General features: G+C 47.8%; 1 long non-coding RNA gene and 1 other non-coding gene across 3 annotated transcripts; one reads left to right on the top strand and one right to left on the bottom strand.

The window, feature by feature from the left end:
* Nucleotides 1–1,674: 1,674 nt before the first annotated feature.
* On the bottom strand, nt 1,675–1,747 carry TRNAG-CCC (transfer RNA glycine (anticodon CCC)). The gene has a single exon. It is a non-coding gene; the product is annotated as a tRNA-Gly (tRNA).
* Nucleotides 1,748–6,917: 5,170 nt separating this feature from the next.
* Nucleotides 6,918–13,668, top strand: LOC129631858 (uncharacterized). 2 transcript variants are annotated; one of them, XR_008704211.1, is made up of 5 exons: nt 6,918–7,039; nt 8,144–8,284; nt 9,326–9,569; nt 12,310–12,359; nt 12,978–13,668. It is a non-coding gene; the product is annotated as an uncharacterized LOC129631858 (long non-coding RNA). The 2 variants fall into 2 exon arrangements; XR_008704210.1 differs by lacking the exons at nt 6,918–7,039; nt 8,144–8,284; nt 9,326–9,569 and adding an exon at nt 11,318–11,628.
* Nucleotides 13,669–14,327: the final 659 nt, after the last annotated feature.

Genomic DNA, 14,327 nt, shown 5'->3' with positions numbered 1-14,327 from the left:
TTCAGGGTTGTTATAAGGAATATTATCTATGGAACATGCACTCAACAAGTGTTTTGTTATTAACTGCATAGATGCCATCACTCTGGTTTCCAGATGTCCATTCTAGTTGAGGTCTGTCTTCTCTCTGCTTCTCCCCACACTCTTTTGAAGAGCTAGCTGCTTTTTAAAGGAGCTATTGACAGACTGTGTCTCAGGTCTTCTGTAGGGTCCGGCCTGACCATCTCCCACATGAACATTTTGGAAACACAAAGAGAAACAATTAGAGGTGTGAGAAGGCTGGCATTGAAAGACGGCCCAAAGAAGAAGCCAAGCCATTTCATCAACGTGGAAGTTCACTTGGGTCAAAGATGTGGTTATGGTCAACATTCATTATTTGGTCAGTGTCCCTGGTTGAAAGGGGGTGAACCTGTCCAGAGCAGTGCCCTCACCAGCTGATTTGTTTCTACTTGGAAATTCCTTTCCATATCCAAGGTGCCACAATGACTTACCTGCCCATTGCCTTTCATCTAATTTCCTTTTGGGCAACCCTATCTAGAGCCCATGCTTGGCATTTCCTGCCACTGGCAGGATGAAAAGGATGCTGGAGAACATGTTTCTCTGGTTCTCGAGCATCAGCAAGTTCAAGTACACATCCAAAGGTAATTTTATTAGGCAACATGCTAGTTCTTCTCTGACGGTCGTTATGAGCCCCAGTGATAAAGTGTGTATGTTCCAATGATTATAGGAATTTTATTTTCATCTGGTTTTTATATTGCTATAAATATTTTGCATTTACCAAATAAAGTGGTTGCTACATAGAGATCATAACTTCTGGGACCTAAATTTGCTTCAGATGATAGGCAAATTATAGACTACAATATGTGATCAAACAGCAGTATGGGGAACTTAAATAGAGTGAGCCCTGAGGACGGAGGCCGCTCAAAACTGTGGGGGATGGACTAAATGGTAGTTTTAGCAAAGCTATCGCTGATTCCAGCAGATAAATTATGCTCTGCCTTTTTGTATCTCTTTGGGACTGTACTACATAAATTATGACCAAATATAATTTAGGCTATCAGCCTATATTTCTGAACATCCATCTTGTACATTTTAAGTACAAAATTACCATTTTGCAGAAGTATAAAATTGAGACAAATTTTTTTCCATCTGTGCATTTAACTTCTGCATACTTTATAGCAGCTAAAGGGTTCGAGAGGACCTCATTACCATCCAAAGGGGACGTTAGCCCTGCGACTATATAACTGTATTAAGATCTACATAAACGGGAATAAAGTTCGAGGGACAGTAGAATGTGGAATTATATATTTTTTCTTAAATGGAGATGTAACTTTTACATAAAACTGCTCATCTCTGCTTTCCTGAATAAGAGTAACTGTTTATAAATTCAGACTTGCTGATGAAGGAGTCTGTGTATATGAAAAGCCCTTCAAAACATGCAGAAAAGGGCAGGCTGTCAGTGACCAAGGGGGTACCCATGGGGGCTTTCAGAGACCTCTAGGCTCTTGTTCTGGACTTGAACTCTGGGGTGGTCCACAGAAATGGCAGGGGACTTTTGGAGCCCTGTCCATTTATCACACAGCCTACCTCAGCTTTCTTTTTTTTTAAAAATTATTTGGCTACTCTGGGTCTTAGTTGCAGCATGCAGGACTTTGAGTTGCAGCATGTGGGATCTAGTTCCCTGACCAGGGATTGAACCTGGGACCCCTGCATTGGGAGTACAGAGTCTTAACCACTGGACCACCAGGGAAGTCCCTACCTCAGCTTTCTGAGTAATATCTCCTGTGCCCACCCATTAGGGGTAAGGCTCGTGCTCAGTTGCTCAGTCATGTCTGAACTGACTCTTTGAAGCCCCATAACTGTAGCCCGCCAGGCTCCTCTGTCCATGGGATTTTCCAGGCAAGAATACTGGAGTGAAAATGTATGGCAAAAACCACTGTAAAGTAAACCATTGTAAAGTAATTCGTCTCCAATTAAAGTAAAAAAAATAATAATTACAAAAAGAATACTGGAGTGGGTTGCCATTTCCTACTCTAGGAGATCTTCCCCACACAGGGATCAAACCCACCCCTCTTGTGTCTCCTGCGTTGGCAGGCAGGTTTCATTACCACTAGCGCCACCTGGGAAGCTCCAGGGGTAAGGCATGCATGCGTGCAACTGGGCTGTTTATTGTGACTTTAGGTAGTTGGTTTTCCAAGAGGCCAAGGTGAGCTTGACTAAGAAGCAATAAGGACAGCAGAAGGATTGTAAGGCAGTTTCCTTCCAGATATCTGCCTGGCACAGGGAAGTCTGCCAAGGGCATTTGGTAAACTTCTATTGAGGGACCAAAGCTGCCTCCAGCCTGGATTTCCTCAGGACTTGGGGGGACACTGCTCTGATGACCATCATTGCATCAGAGGGTGACTTTTCTAGGGTTGGACAGCTGGTTGTTCCTGGAAATTGCTGGAATGGAGCTGCTTATGGCTTACAGCATGGAGAGATAGCAGAGAGGGCTGATGTAAGACTAGACTGTTCAGGCCAAGAGGACAGCTCTGCTTAACCTTCAACTCACAGCCCTTCACTCCTGCACATACCATGAATAGTTGTTTTTTCTTGAAAGATCTTAATGAATTTTTGCCGTTAATCTTTCTTTGTTTCCACATATGACTCCTCCCCCCTTCCAAACTACTTTTTCATTTTTTTCCCCTATGTCATTTCTTTCTTCCTGGTGTATCTATATATCAGCCAAACAGGATGGCTTGTTGGTCTACCAGCACTCTCTATTTATGGTGCTCTTTAGTGAACTCTTATTTACATAAGTTGGGGGAGGTGTCCCAACTTAGCCCTCAGGGGGCTGTAGTCCAGGTGGAGAGAAAGGATGAGCAGGGCCCCTGAGGACAGTCAGTCAAGATTTGGGTGTAATTGCTGTGGACACGACTGAGTGACTTCACTTTCACTTTTCACTTTCATGCATTGGAGGAAGAAATGGCAACCCACTCCAGTGTTCTTGCCTGGAGAATCCCAGGGATGGGGGAGCCTGGTGGGCTGCCGTCTATGGGGTCGCACAGAGTCGGACACGACTGAAGCGACTTAGCAGCAGCAGCAGCAGCTGTGGAACCACCAGACACAATGCTGATGACCCTGGACACTAGTAGGATTTGTTGCACGTACAAATTAACGTGTTAGATCTCGCTTACTCACAAGTTTGAAATGAAGTGAAGTGAAAGTCGCTCAGTCATGTCCGACTCTTGGCGACCCTATGGACTATACAGTCCATTGAGTTCTCTAGGCCAGAATACTAGAGTGGGGAGCCTTTCCCTTCTCCAGGGGATCTTCCCGACCCAGGGATCGAACCCAGGTCTCCTGCATTGCAGGCAGATTCTTTACCGGCTGAGCCACAAGGGAAGCCCCTCAACTTTGGGGAGAATCACATGAGATCAAAGGGAAGAAGGGTTTTGAGAGGGGAGGGGCGCCTGGGCCTCCTCTGGAGTGGCTTTGGGAAGATAAATGTCCCAGCTCCGCTGCCCGTGAGCACTCTGTTCTTAGAAGGTGTCAATAGACATTTCTTGCATGGGGAAGGTCTGATCCTATCTAATGTGGAATAGTTCTCATTTTCTCTAGGGGACATAGTGCACAGGAGTGCCTGGGGGATTGGATCCAGGATGGGCTCTTCTGAAAGGGTGCAGGGTGACGGTGGGACCCATCCCTGTCTTAGGGACCCTGAATCCAAAGTGGGGATACATACACCAGAGGACTCCCAGCTATTATATCATTGATGAAGTGCTTGGAGGAAAAGCAGAACCACTGAAATATAAGAATGGGGCCTTTGAAAGCCCTGAGGCCACCCCACCCTAGGGTGGAGGATGTCAAATCACCAGTTTTTCATTCCTTCATTTGCTAATCAGTGACTCTTTATTGAGGACCTACTATGAGCCAGGCACATTCTCTCTCAGACTAAGATCTAGAACTTCTAGACCACCAGGGAATTAAGAAATACAACTAATAAATAAATTTTAAAAATGCCCGTTCATATCTTCTTCAGAAAATAAAACAGGGCCTTCAGTTAGAAAGTGACAGGATTTGGCGCTATGCTATCATGGGTGGCAGGAAGTCCTCTCCGAGGAGGTGACTGCTGAACCTGGAAGGTGAGAAGGAGCCAGCTGGGGACAGGGGGCCAGCAGAGGGACACGCAGGAGGAGGGCCCAGGAAGGGACTGAGAAGACACCACCCCCACCCCTGGCTATAACCTCTGCCCTTGGTTTACGCATTGCCTTAGGCTTGAATCAACCCAGTTTCCCAAAGTCATCAGCACGTGAATGACACAGGGGGAAGCTGAATGCAGGCCTCCAGCCTCAAACTTCCTCCCCTAAACCCTTTGTGTCTTCAGACTTGGATGGAGCTTCTAAGAGGTTTCCCAGGTGGTGCTAGTGGTAAAGAACCCGCCTGCCAATGCAGGAGACATAAGTGATGTGCGTTCAATCTCTGGGTAGGGAAGATCCCTTGGAGGAGGGCATGGCAACCCACTCCAGTATTCTTGCCTGGAGCATCTCATGGACAGAGGAGCCTGGAGGGCTACAGTCCACAGGGTCCCCAAGAGTCAGACATGACTTAGTACACAGGCATGGAGATTGTAAGATTTGGGAGAGAAAGAAGAAATGGCTACCCATCACCTGCTTCACCTTCAGGTCCTTGTACATCAGGGGCAGCAATTTTGAGGACAGAGCCATGTCAAACCTGTTTAAAGAGGGTGCTTCTTCCTGTGACCACCTCCCAACCCTCTCCTAGAATCATGGTATCACACAGCTACAGGGGGCCACCCCATTCCCGGAGGGGAGTGTACTTGAATGGGGCCTGCCCTATGCACCAAGGTTAGAGCCACACCATGGCTCACCTGTGCCCTGGAAGCACTGGGCCCAGAAGACTCGGGTTAGAAAGGGTGCAAGTGGAGATCAGCTTAGAACAAGGACAGATGGACATGGCTGTGCAGTATTGTGGGAGAAGAAGGTGGCTGACTCTTGATTCCTCTTCCAAAGCTCAAGGTCTCATCTTTGGTAGAGTCTGGTTATCAGAGCTGAGACCAACTCTCATCTCTTTCACATGCTGGGGGAACTAACTGTTAATTCAACATGAGAAATAGAATGACCTTGAGCTGGAAATTCACCTCTGGTTGTCATCAGCACACTTTATCCCCGTGGTCAATCACCCCAGGAAGCCAGCTGTAATCCCAAACCAGCTTACCTAATAACCATGAAAAAAATCATAGACACAGGGCACTTAGCTAATCCCAAACCAGCTTACCTAATAACCATGAAAAAAATCATAGACACAGGGCACTTAGCATGAGCACATGTTTTTTGTTGAAGGCAATGGTCCAGCCAGATATAACCTAAGTCTGAAGTCTATAGGGAATGGGTTGGATGGTGCCTGGGGTGGGAATTAAAGGTGTAAGGATTATTAGTGGAAGCCTGAAGAAAACCAACATCAAGGAGCAGGTTGAGAATGCAGAAGCCACAGATGGAACTGAGCCTGAGTGGTGAGGGAGATAGAAGGAAAAGCAATGTTCAAGGACGTAGACAGTTTCAAGGTGGCAGAAGTGTTCACCAGTGGTACATGCAGCAGAGTGTCCACCAGTGTAAGGTTTGAGAAGTGCCCATTAGATCTGGCTGCAGGAAAGTCATGGATGACTTGAGCAGGTAAGGGGAGCAAGTGAGGATCGAGTGAGGAGAAGTGGTTTGTTTAGGCTGGAGGAGCCTTGAGCCAGTGATGATGGAGAGACTGGAGGAGAGGAGAGAGAAGGTTTTGTCTTCAGCAGAAGGATGGTTTGCTGAGACAGATGGGAAGGAGGTACGGCCACAAAAGTTTCTAAGTCTGTAGGTGGCAGACCTCACACTGCATAGTGAATACAGAAAAGGATGGAGCAGGGTTTGAACTTGGTTGGTGGCAGGGAAAAGATGGGTCAGGTGAGGACACCGAGTCTGCAGCTGAGAGCAGTCAGTTCGATGAATCTATGTGGGTTCTGGGCTGAGGGGAAAGAGGAGCAGCCAGGAAGCGGCTGATACAGGAGGGGAAAGTTGCGGTCCATTTCCCAGAGGTCTCCAGGAAGTCAAACCCCTGGAGTGTCTGGAGACTGAGAGGTCTCCAGACTGGGGATGTTGAGAATCCTGGGGACAGACCCACCTACTCTGGGACAACCCTGGTGGGTGGCTATGTGGAGAAACAGGCTCGACTCCTGGCTCTCCTATGTGAGCTTGAGCAAGATACGTCACCTCTCTGGGTTTCCCCTGCAATGGTGATGCTTCTTCCATGATGGGGTTGGAGCCTCCATAATGCAAAGCAGAACCATGCTGGGGACTGAGTGAAATGATCTATGTGATGGCCTTAGGCCAGGGCCTGGCGTAGAGCAGTGCTTGATACCTGATGGCTGCTGTCATCGTCATCATCATTATCACCATCATGTCATGGAAACAGGCTTCTAGAAAGCTCTGTGGCAGGTCCTAGGAGGGAAATCAAAGACCATCGTGGATGTACAGGACAGTAAGGGGATGGGAGCAGGAGGTGTTGAGCCTGGACGGACATATATCTGAGCATGTCTTGAGGCAAGTGTGGGGGACAGGTTTTTATAAACCCAAGTGTTTTTCCTTTCCTTGCCTCGTGCCTCAGTTTCCCTGTATTTGGGATTAAAGAATTGGAGAAGCGGACTTTTTAGTTCCTTCTAGTACTGTCATCCTAACTCTGTCACCCTGTTCCTGGGGTTTTGCTGAAATGTCACCCACCCACTCTTCCTGCAGGGCCAGAAACTCCCGGTGACAAAGTCATGTGGTTCCAGAGCAGCAGATAGTTCCCTGGATGGGAGGACAGTGTATGTGGCCAACCAGTAGCCAACTGTTTGTACAGATCAAGGCTGCTGAGATGCAAAGTAGAAACACGGCAGGGGAAAACAGGCCCTGTCTCTGGAAGAGAGATGGCTCCGCGATGAGCAGACCCCCAGGACAGTGGGGAGCGCCAGCAGGGCGTCTGAGGTCTCCGTGTCTATCTGCTGGTGTTCTCACCTGCATAAAAAAGTGTGAGTAACAGGGGGTGTGGCGCTGGAGATCGACAGAGGGCCAACTCGGCATCTGAGACCCTGGCTTCTGCTTTGGACAGCAAACTTGACCTTGTGTGTGGTTATCAAGTGGGGTATTGTCCTTCCCAGTGGGTTGGGGGGCACTAGGGAGCATGTTTTCCATCAAATGACCCCTTTGTGGGGTCATGGAAGGCTGTGGTGACTGACCTCAGGGTCATTCAGAGCAAGCAGGGCCCTTCCAGCCACCAGCCCTCCAACACACACACACACACACACACACACACACAGACTGCAGAAGACTTGAACTTGGAGAGGTCAAGAGGTTAGTCCTGGCCCCTCTGGGCAAGGAGCAGGGAAGTGAAACAAATTGACAATACCAATTGTCAGGGCCAAGTTCTTCAAGGGCAGCATAGCCTGTGTCTGCAGGGCCTGCCTCAGCCTTGAACAAAGGTTCTGGGATGTGCCTGAGGCCAGGAAAAAAAAAAAAGCCTTCAGGGTGAGACCTCTTCTGGAGCCACAGGGCTCCCTGATTTCAAGCCTGTGCTCGGCGTAGGAGTCCGCCTGCCTCTGGAGAGGAGCAGGGTCCGGCGGAGGAATGCAATCTTGCGCTTGTTTGCCCAGCACCCTGTTTGTTTCCCGCACAGAACAATGACCTCTCGTGAGCCTGTGCTTTCCAACCTCACCGAGGGTTACTGTGCAGCCCTGATTCCTCCCCTGATTATCTTGAAGCCTGTCAAGCTGTAAGGTTCTCCCTCCGCTCTCTGCTCTTTCTTCCTAATAGACATGAAACAGTCCAGTCAATAATATTTTACTTGTCTTCCCACTGCGTGTCTCTTCTTCTGATCAGTTTAGGCGGGTTTGACTGCAGAAAGTCAGAAGGGAGGTTAAGATCTGAAAAGTTCAGCCAAATGTTATCAGCCTCAGAGATGTTGCTAAGGGAGAGGCCCCCCAGCCCTTGGCGACCGGAGCCAATAATAGCTGCGATGCACTGATAGCGTCAACGCCTGTCAGAGATCCAGGCGTTTGCGGTTCGTCTGTAAACGCAAACACCTGTATCCAGTCAAGCTATGATGGTTATCCTCTCTTTGCCTGTCATTCCCTTAGGTTCCTTGAAGGGGCTGCCAGGATGTTCTAAGCTGTGAGTTGATTTATAAAGTGAAGGATCTCTCCGAAACTTTGGCATGGACGGGGAAATTGACTAAAGCGCGCCTCTCCTCCAGGGGGTGACGCGGCCTTTTGACAATGGTGAGTGAAATCGACGGTCTCCTTTTAATTACATTTTTGAACCCATGGCACCAACGGCTGAGCTGTGGGAATTGGGGGCTTAGGCAGACTTTTATTGTCTCAACATGCATTCCCCCCACCCCGCCCCCCCCGCCCCTTGAAAGGACTCTCGGTACTTGTTTGAGATTTTTCTGTGTGATGAATTAGATCAAAGTGACTAATAAACAGTGTCTGTGGAAGCTCTTCAGAACACAGTATATGCATATTTGAGATACTTCCAAGACTGAACAGGCAAGGTCCAAACTGTGAAATAAACTTAGGGCGTAAGGAGAAGACAGCTTACGTGTTGACCTCCCAGCAGGGGCGAGATGTGTGGTGGGCACCCGGCTTTCCTCAGTGAAGCATTGGGCAGGGACCTCGATGTTTGGGTCATCAGCCCTGGTGGCCTGAGGCAGGGAGAGGTGTGGAGATCACATTGTGTCCTTCCCAGGCATGGCCTCAAGGGACAAGTGGCTCCCCGAGGGGCCCTGCTGTTTCTTCCGGGAGAGTCCACAGGCACTTGGGGTCCATGAGCTTGAGCTTCCTGCCACAGTCGAGTGAAGGCGCAGCTGCCCAAGGCAGGGCGGTCAGTCCACCCTGCCCCCCATCCACATGGCCGCCTGCGTGTGGCCATTTATTGGGCAACACCTGGTCAGTCATGTTTGCTCACCCTTCATCATCAGAAGTTCGCAGGCTTGCGGAATCGGGTCAAAGATGGGCCCGTAAGGGTCATGGGTGAGAGTACAGTGTCTGGAATTAGACCTGGGGCAAGCTGGGATCGCCCATGGCCTGGAATTGCATTCTCGCACCTCAGTGTTCTCATACAAAAACAGGGTAAAATCAGTGCACTTATTGTGAGGCTTCTAGGAGACAATGTATTAGCATGAATGACATAAAAACCGGACCCACAAGAATGGCAGCTTCCTATGGCTGTAACATAAGAAGCACTCAGTGACACGAAAGGAAGCGCTCACGGGTGTCTCCTCTGCCTCCCTATTACTAATAGTATCCTCTGTCTTCCAGCCTCACCCTTTAAGAAGTGACACGTCTAATTTGGATCTGGGATTGGTGGAAGAATTCAGGTGTCCAGCTAATAATAATATAACGCATAAAGAAAAAAATCCAACAGTGGTTTTAGCCAAGGACTTCAGTCCAACTCACACACATAATGGCCCCTGGAGGAGTCCCAGGTTCCCCTCGAAAGCCCAGGTGAGCAGGTGGGAATGTGTTCCAATCTTATGGCCAGTTTCCACGCTGCAACCCACTGGTTAGTGTGATGGTGTTTTTGATACTCTGGGGTTTAAAAGCCTGAAAAGTGTCAGGAGTCTCACAGCTATTTAGATGACAAAATCCAAATTAAATTTTCTTTTTTTGCCCGTAATTGACCAGGTATACTGGTTCTATACCTAAAAAAATTTTTTTTTTACTTTATATTGAAGTGTAGATTAACAACGTGTTAATTTCAGGTGTACTGCAAAGTGATTAAGCTATACACCTTCACGTATTCAGGCTTCCCTGGTGGTTTGGTTGCTCAATTGGTAAAGAATCCGCTTGCAGTGCAGGAGACTGCCTGCAATGCAGGAGACCTGGGTTTGATCCCTGGGTTGGGAAGATCCCCTGCAGAAGGGAATGGCAACCCACTCCAGGATTCTTGCCTGGAGAATTCCATGGATAGAGGAGCGTGGCGGGCTACAGCCCATGAGGTCACAAGAGTCAGACACGACTTAGTGACTAAGCCAATCCCATTGCCATTCTTTTCCAAATTCTTTTCCCATTTAGGTTATTACAGAATATGGAGCAGAATTCCCTGTTCTCCACAGTAGGTCCTTGTTGGTTATCTATTTTAAATAGAGCAGTGTGTACATGTCCATCCTAAACTCCCAATCTAGCCCTCCCCTGTTTCCCCCATAACCATAAATTCATTTTTCAAGTCTGTGAGTCTGTTTCGTGTTTTGTAAGTTCATTTACATCATTTTTTTTTATGATTCCACATATAAGTGATATTGTATGATATTTGTCTTCCTATACTGTTAATTGTTCCTATATATTTTGATTAAAAATAGCAAGTCTGTGATGGGACAGTCCTTGGGCAACATATGCTGGGGAGAAGATGTTATTTCATGTGGGAAACTCAGGGGAACTGTTTCTGTTGGGGGCTGTGCTAACTGGTGAAAATTGTGTGAACTGCTGGTTTGGAGCCATTCGCAAGACCTCTGTGGGGGACTATGTGCTCCGCTGTTCATTGTTTTCTATTTTTCTCCTTCAAGCCCTCATCATGTCCTGCTTTAGAGTCAGTGCATGCATGCTCAGTCACTTCTGACTCTTTGTGACTCTATGGACTGAGCCCACCAGGCTCCTCTGTCCGTGGGATTCTCCAGGCAAGAATACTGGAGTGGGTTGACATGCCCTCCTTCAGGGTATCTTTCTGACCCAACGATCAAACCCACATCTCTTAAGTCTCTTGCGTTGGCAGGTGGGTTCTTTACCACTAGTGCTACCTGGGAAGCTTCTAAGAGTCAGTAGCAGCATCGAAAACCTAATTTTCTCCCTCCAGTATAAGGTGGCTTACTTCTCAACAGCGACTGACTCTCTTCAGATTCCCAAGTACGACCCATTTTCCACAGCCTGGTGGACGGTCTGCTATATCTGCCACCACAAAGCGGTGCAACTGTGTTTAATTTGTCATCTATTGGGATGCTTACACCAGAGCAGAATGCTTTGCGTAATAGAGGTAAGCGACTCAACTGTAGGCATGGGACTTTTCCCTGGTTATAGCCCTGAAAGTCCCACACTCTGGAAACCCTTTATCTCAGGTAAACCAGGAAGGTTGGCCACCCCAGATTAAAGAAAAAAGCATCTCATTCTACATTTCCAAGGAAAAGAATAACAGGAGATAAGAGAATGAGATAACAACATCGCCAGGTGCCAAGAATTCAATAGCATCAGATGCAATGGGTTATTTTGGGACAATTTACAGAGCACGTGGGTTGCTCTGGAGAGAATTAGAGGGGAGTTTCTTTCTGGTTGTGAAATTGTGGTAGCGGAAATTCTGTTCCATCCCTTCCCCACCAATCCCTTTAACACACACCATTTTATTTCACTTCTAGAAAAATTTAATTCCTTTGGAAAAACATCACTTGAGAGGAAAGAACCAGGACCTTTTTCAGCTGTGAACTTGCTCCGCACAGGCGGGACGTGCTTGGGTAGCGGCTCTGAGAATCAGGCTCTTAGAAATGAAAGGAGGGGGCTTTTGACCCAGGCTGGAGCCCTGACTGGCACATCCCAAGTGAGGCAGCTTCTGAGGAGGGGCTACATCTGGGTGGCAGGTACCTCAGTCACAAGCTAGAGACAAACTAGCCTTACGTGCATGCGTGCCAAGTTGCTATGGTCGGGTCCAACTCTTTGTGACCCCATGGACTGTAGCCCGCCAGGCTCCTCTGTCCATGGGATTCTCCAGGCGAGAATACTGGAGTGGGTTGCCATGCCCTCCTCCAGGGGATCTTTCTGACCCAGGGATCAAACCTTGTGTCTTCTGCACTGGGAGGCGAGCTCTTTACCATTAGTGCTGCTGCTGCTGCTGCTAAGTCGCTTCAGTCGTGTCTGACTCTGTGCGACCCCATAGACAGCAGCCCACCAGGCTCCCGTCCCTGGGATTCTCCAGGCAAGAACACTGGAGTGGGTTGTCATTTCCTTCTCCAATGCATGAAAGTGAAAGGTGAAAGTGAAGTCGCTTAGTTGTGTCCGACTCTTAGCGACCCCACGGACTGCAGCCTTCCAGGCTCCTCTGTCCATGGGATTTTCCAGGCAAGAGTTCTGGAGTGGGGTAGCTAATAAAATGAAGCCATATTATAGAGAGAAGCAACCCAGTTCGTGTCTAGATGTTTATTTTTCAAATCGTTCAAATAACATCAGCTTCTAAAGTGAACATGTAGATATAGTCATTAATATATCATTAATATCTACTCCGGTGTTAAGAAAGAATTCTCTTTGTTTTTTTGTTTTCAAAGCTGACTCTCTGGGAAATCCCGAGACCAGCCCATGAAGATTTGCAATGCAGGTAAGGGATCATACCAGGGTGGGCACCTCGATTCTTAGGTCCACGGGTGCCACCGTTGCCTGCTCCCGGGGGCTCAGCCGAGGATGTAATTGTTCCCATCAAAGTGGAATTCACATTTGCTGCGCACTAGCCCCTCATACTGAGAGCGAAACTCCAGTCACCTGGGGCGGGGGTCGGGTGGTTACATCCACAGCTGCAGAAAGCAGTCGACAACTCTCCCCAGAACCAGGCTCCTTAAGAATTGACCTTTGAAACTGTGCGCAGTAGTGTCCCAGCTTTGCTTGGTTAAACATGGAAAAATGTTCCTCTGGATAGAACCAGCTCCCCCTTTATTTCAGAGCATCCTGTCCGTGACGTCATGCCACCTGGTTTATGGCCTCGTTGCTTGGCGTTTTGAGTTGAGTAACGCCTGCTGGTGCACCAGGCACCGCCTCCGTAACCACAAGGAAGGGGCAGCATCAGGCGAGTCTCCCAGGCATTTGCTGGGAAATCGCTTCCTTTGTGCCAGACGGATGAATGTTTTCCGTATTTCTCACAAAAGGAAAAGGGTTGCATGACGAAGGTTAACATAACAATCTTCTCTTATTACTGTGATTTATGTGTGCATAACTTCGGCAGCGGAATGTCATCCAGGAGGTCTTTAATTGGCAGACTTCAGGGACCACAGAGGGAGATGACAGAGCGAGCTCTGGAGAAATGAGTGTCTGCTGCCATTCCCGGTTCATCGCTGTGGAGGAGGTCTAAATAAATCTCCGGGGGAAGGCAGTCAACTTTTAAACTTTTTATTAACCTGATCTCTGCTAATGAAATACAAAGAGGAGGAGATGATCTTCAGCTTCACATGATTTGGGTCTCGTGATGCGGCAAATGACTGCCTAGGGTTCTTGAGACAACGGAGCTTGAGTCCTCTGGCGATTCTCATTCAAAGACAACAATACAATCAGTTTGCCGTGATTATGACTTCAATGAGTCACTTGGTCTTGTCTTGCCACATAGGATATGATCGTGCATTTTTAGGAATGTCAAAAAATGTATTTTCTTTTGTGAATATATTCTAAGCCCTCGGAGGAAGGGATTTGTTTTGAAATGGAAACGCTGCTGCCTTCTACACTGTGATGCATTTCTGAGAAGGGTTTATACCCTTCTGGGAAGTGGCCAGCTCCCTGGAGGTGGGCATGCACAGGACTGGAGAGGGACTTCTTGGATAGCCTGGTCAGTCCTAATATGGGAGTCATTTTTAAGGATGTTGCAGTCTTTCTAAAATCATGATCAATGTCTATGGAAACATCTGTGTTTACATGCATCTGTGTTTACATGGCCTCAGAGATCATGGGGACCTTTTTTAGGCATTAAACTCCAGCACTGTGGGCATGTATCTGGAAAAGGTGAAAACTAGTTCAAAGAGATACATGCAGCCCAACGTTCATAGCGCATTATTTACAATAGCTAATACAGGGGTTTCCCTGGTGGCTCAGATGGTAAAGAATCCGCCTGCAATGTGGGAGACCTGGGTTCAACCCCTGGGTTGGGAAGATCTCCTGGAGGAGGGCATGGTAACCCACTCTAGTATTCTTGCCTAGAGAATCCCCATGGACAGAAGAGCAGGCTACCATCCATAGGGTCGCAAAGAGTTGGTCACGACTGAGTGACTAAGCACAGCACTCAACACAGCACAGGACATGGAAGCTACCCAAGTGCTCATCAACAGATGAACGAGTAAAGAAGAGGCGGTATATACTAACTCAACCATAGAGAGGAATGAAATAATGCCAGCTGCACAACCTGGATGGACCTAGAGATGATCATACTAAGTAAGTCGGACAGTTTTCATATGATACCACTCATATGTGGGCTCTCAAAAAAAATGGTACAGATGAACTTATTTATAAAGCAGAAACAACCATAGTAAGGAAAGTTATGGTTACAGAAAGGAAGGTGAGGGTAAGGATACATTAGGAGTTTCAAATT

The sequence above is a fragment of the Bubalus kerabau genome, chromosome 17, assembly GCF_029407905.1.
Source record: "Bubalus kerabau isolate K-KA32 ecotype Philippines breed swamp buffalo chromosome 17, PCC_UOA_SB_1v2, whole genome shotgun sequence".
NCBI classification, from domain to species: domain Eukaryota; kingdom Metazoa; phylum Chordata; class Mammalia; order Artiodactyla; family Bovidae; genus Bubalus; species Bubalus kerabau.
The sequence above is the reverse complement of the archived record's forward strand: the minus strand, read 5'-3'. Positions and strand labels throughout refer to the sequence as shown.